Raw genomic sequence first — 5,507 nt, 5'->3', positions numbered from 1 at the left:
GTAAAACGACAGTACTACCAAAATAAACAAAAATATAACTAAATTGTGGATAATAATTGACTTACCGTCGTATTATAGTCCCGTGGTACCTTTTACTGTAGAGAAGCCAGAGGAGTTTAGCGTTTCTTAGCAAAAGGACTTAAGTGAAAAGGGATTAATTCCTAGCTGGCTTGGACTGTGACCGTGCCGCTTGCGCAGCACGTAAATATTAAGAGAACAACTCGTACCATTTTCAATACCTGCAGTCTTTAACTTTCCGATTTAACCATCAAAACAAAAAATTAATAATATTTTTCTCCAAGTCAGCTCATCAGAGAAGCCCTCCGCATACTGCATAACGAGCTAAATCGAGACAGATATTTTTTTATAATCATGAATATGACACTACGAAATAACTCGTTCGTTTCTCTCGCGCGAGTGTAAATCCCTTTTGTGTGCTGCGACTAACCATTCCATTGAGAATCATCAATTGTCAAAAGTATTACATTGTTTTTCTCTTTCTAAGCAATCAACAGTTTTTCTATCCCCGTCACTAAACGCAAGTCACACAGAACGAGATTTTACAGTGAACAGAGAGAGGAAGGTGAGGCAGATTGGAATGCATATTCAATTCCTATACATATTTATCAATTGCGAAGCTGTCACAGGATTGCTAGTATTGTTATAAATAGAAAATAAATGCAGTTTAAAAACGGCTTGCAACTTCCAAACTGACCTGCATCGAAACCGCCTGCTCCATTCTTTGCAGATGAAGGTTCAATAATCTTCGTTTATACCAGGTGCTTGTCACACGCCTTTCGAACAATGTGATATGCCCTCCAAATATGCTGGGCATGCCCTCTTTAAGCACTTGGGAAGTGCTCATCAGTTTATCGAGATTAAATTTAAGTCTTTCGCAACGTGTTGTACAAAGTTTGGATGTAGGTACTTCGAACATAAAAATACGTTATCTCTCGATCTATATAGCGGCGGAAAAAGTCTGTGGCTCCTTTCTCACCCTAATCTATTATAAGTCTTAGGATTCTTATGTAAAATATACACTCATCTGCAATTTAATTAGAAACATATAATTTTCGCCATGCTGACGACGCTGATGTATTAAGTCCTTGACCCCAGAGACGCCGAAGAAGCTGGGAAGCAGCCCTGAATCCTGATTTACCAAATGCACACTATGGCCCACTTGTAATTATGAGGCAGCAAAGGGCCAGTTTTCACCGTGTCGACACAGGGTGTATTATCTATTTTACAGAGACGAGACGTCTGTCACATGTGGCATGTAATCCTATCACCCAACTGAATAATCATCCCTGAAGTGAAGATACGACGTATTGTTCATTCTTTAGCCAAACGAAATTAAATACTTTTCTCTTGAAACCGTGCACTTCATTTTGAACGTTTCCAGACATGTTCGTTTCCCTGAACATCAGAGCACTGTGAAACGTCCCCTTAGAAAAATTAATGAATGACTGTGCTGATAAACCTCTTACATTATTTGATTTTCAAACAGCTGAGCAGAACTGAACGTACTCAGACATTTCGCTCTTTACTTATTCTGATCAACACTAAACTGACACACAATATTTTTAGCGCAACGCAATCTGACTTTCAATAATCCCTACAAAAGAATGGCGCTGACTAACATTCACCTATACCTTTCACAAATCACTTACCTCACAAAAATCTTCGTTACTCGAACTACTGCAATACAGCGAGCGCCAATACTGCCAGCTAAATAAAAGATTCAAATTACTGAAGGCACTAACTACTGATAGGCGTAGTTAGCGAATGAAAGATTTTGATAGAGAACAAACAATGTATTTACCTTAATAGTGTTCAAAAGTCATAATATATAGCAGTTCATGACAGCCAGTCTTACAAATTCACTGTCTCTGATGGACACCCATCCAGATCTTCCGCTCTCAAAACTCCGCCATTTCTCTCCCCACATCCACCACTGCTGGCGGCTCACCACCAACTGCGCAACGCTACGCGCTGTTCACATCCAGCTGCCCAGCACTACAATAGCAAACAACAATGCAAACCAGCCACAGACTGCACACAGCACAGCCAGTGATTTTCATACAGAGCGCTACGTGACGTTACCAATTAAAAAAAAAAAAAAAAAAAAAAAAAAAAGACAGCCTACTTACAACTGTTGAATTAGGATCCAAGACAGACCCATGTCATTGTCACACATCCCCAAAATGCTATGAACTGTGCTCAGGTGTCCTGGAGAACCACACGGGCACTGGTATCCCGTGATACAGTTCATCTGACACAGTTTTGGATACGATTGAAGGTACAAGCCACGCACAAGATCCTCCATGCGAAAAAAACTCATGCGCAAGGTAGAGACGGTGGCTGAAGTATCCGGCTTGGCATGTGAACATCCACCAACAATAATATCTTGAGCCCCTTGACTGAATGGTTCAAGCAGTATGTATCGTGCGCATACAGCCGTTTTCGATGTACTCACATCCTGCTATCGACGCTTGACAACGAGTGCCGTAACTCACTAGTCCAGATGACCTTCCTCTGTCCTTTGTGTGTACAGTGGTGGCATTCCATAATTGAAGGCATCATCTCTCTGCGTACAGTGACCTCTGAAACTGCAGGATGGACAGAATGCAAGTGGCCCCGAAAGTGAAAGGGACGTGCGTTGGTGCAGCGTGTTTACAACCAGCACGACTCCTATGCGGGTATAGAAGCACCAGCAAGTAGATAAAGGGTTAGTGGAGCCTTCGAACGGAAGCTTTTTCATCGCCCCTTGTACACTGCTGGAAAGAATATTAGTATACCCTTTTAGTGGTTTCCAATTCTCTCAAGATTTATTGTTGCAACAGGGCATATGGAGTATCTAAACGATTGAGAGATCGATAGCACAACTACACTCCTGGAAATGGAAAAAAGAACACATTGACACCGGTGTGTCAGACCCACCATACTTGCTCCGGACACTGCGAGAGGGCTGTACAAGCAATGATCACACGCACGGCACAGCGGACACACCAGGAACCGCGGTGTTGGCCGTCCAATGGCGCTAGCTGCGCAGCATTTGTGCACCGCCGCCGTCAGTGTCAGCCAGTTTGCCGTGGCATACGGAGCTCCATCGCAAACACTGGTAGCATGCCGCGACAGCGTGGACGTGAACCGTATGTGCAGTTGACGGACTTTGAGCGAGGGCGTATAGTGGGCATGCGGGAGGCCAGGTGGACGTACCGCCGAATTGCTCAACACGTGGGGCGTGAGGTCTCCACAGTACATCGATGTTGTCGCCAGTGGTCGGCGGAAGGTGCACGTACCCGTCGACCTGGGACCGGACCGCAGCGACGCACGGATGCACGCCAAGACCGTAGGATCCTACGCAGTGCCGTAGGGGACCGCACCGCCACTTCCCAGCAAATTAGGGACACTGTTGCTCCTGGGGTATCGGCGAGGACCATTCGCAACCGTCTCCATGAAGCTGGGCTACGGTCCCGCACACCGTTAGGCCGTCTTCCGCTCACGCCCCAACATCGTGCAGCCCGCCTCCAGTGGTGTCGCGACAGGCGTGAATGGAGGGACGAATGGAGACGTGTCGTCTTCAGCGATGAGAGTCGCTTCTGCCTTGGTGCCAATGATAGTCGTATGCGTGTTTGGCGCCGTGCAGGTGAGCGCCACAATCAGGACTGCATACGACCGAGGCACACAGGGCCAACACCCGGCATCATGGTGTGGGGAGCGATCTCCTACACTGGCCGTACACCACTGGTGATCGTCGAGGGGACACTGAATAGTGCACGGTACATCCAAACCGTCATCGAACCCATCGTTCTACCATTCCTAGACCGGCAAGGGAACTTGCTGTTCCAACAGGACAATGCACGTCCGCATGTATCCCGTGCCACCCAACGTGCTCTAGAAGGTGTAAGTCAACTACCATGGCCAGCAAGATCTCCGGATCTGTCCCCCATTGAGCATGTTTGGGACTGGATGAAGCGTCGTCTCACGCGGTCTGCACGTCCAGCACGAATGCTGGTCCAACTGAGGCGCCAGGTGGAAATGGCATGGCAGGCCGTTCCACAGGACTACATCCAGCATCTCTACGATCGTCTCCATGGGAGAAAAGCAGCCTGCATTGCTGCGATAGGTGGATATACACTGTACTAGTGCCGACATTGTGCATGTTCTGTTGCCTGTGTCTATGTGCCTGTGGTTCTGTCAGTGTGATCATGTGATGTATCTGACCCCAGGAATGTGTCAATAAAGTTTCCCCTTCCTGGGACAATGAATTCACGGTGTTCTTATTTCAATTTCCAGGAGTGTATTTCTCAGACATCAGATATTTTCCCGTGCTGAAACGCCAATATTAGTAGTTGGTGTAGCCTCCGTGGGCAGCATTGCAGGCGCTGACTTTGGCACCCATTCGATCGTACAGATGGCGAATACTGTCCTGGGATACATTATGCCACGCCTGCTCGAACTTTTCCACGTAGTGCTGTAAGAGTTTTTGGTTGACGAGTTACTTGTATTCCTATTATATCTCGCACGTGCTCGACTGGAGACAAGGCCGGGGAGCGAGCTGGCCAGGAAAGTTGCTGCATGTCTCGCAGAGCACGTTGAGTTTCACGGTCAGTGTATGGGCGAGGATTGTCCTGTTGCAACAACACATCACCTTCCCATTGCAGGAATGGCAGAAGAACGGGTCTAACAACATACTACGCAGCATCCAGAAACACGAAAGGTGAACGAGAGTTGCAGCTTGTCGCAGCCCAGACCGTAAGGGCCAAATGTGTATCGGATGAATACACTATACCAAACAGCTCTCACCAGGTATACTTGGTACGCGCGCAATGGACCATCACTAGCGTGCAGGTGGAATCTGCTTTCATCGCTGAAGATCACGACGCGCCATTCCAACTTCCAGGTGATCCACCGACGGCAGCAGTCGAGCCATGCACGTCGATGCTGTGGCTGTGTCAGCCCGTAGTCCCACTGGTAATAACCGGTTTGTAACAGTTTGTGTTGACACGTCTCGGCTCAAAAGTCCTCTAGTCTGTGCTTTGGTAGCTGTACGGTCCACCACTACTGTCCTGGCGGACCTCTGCGCTGCGTGGACGTCTAGAACCTCGTCTATGGGTGTGACCAGTGATACAGTCCGCCCCGGTAGCTGAGTGGTCAGCGTGACGAATTGTCATCCTACGGGCCCGGATTCGAATCCCGGATTTTCTCCGCTCAGGGACTGGGTGTTGTGTTGTCTTCACCATCATTTCATCCCCATCCGGCGCGCAGGTCACCCAATGTGGCGTCGAATGTAATAAGACCTGCACCAAGGCGGCCGGACCTGCCCCGTAAGGGGTCTCCCAGCCAATGTTGCCAAACGCTCACTTCCATTTACCAGTGATACCAACATTGTTGCACAACTGACTAAGTTGCATAGCAATTCTCCGAAGGTCCACCCCGCCGCTCAGAAGGCCACAATATGACCCATTTCAACTCGCTCAGTTGGCTGTAGCAAACACGAGTGC

The sequence above is a fragment of the Schistocerca nitens genome, chromosome 7 (assembly GCF_023898315.1).
Source record: "Schistocerca nitens isolate TAMUIC-IGC-003100 chromosome 7, iqSchNite1.1, whole genome shotgun sequence".
Classification (NCBI taxonomy): Eukaryota; Metazoa; Arthropoda; class Insecta; order Orthoptera; family Acrididae; genus Schistocerca; species Schistocerca nitens.
This window is presented reverse-complemented; position numbering follows the sequence as displayed.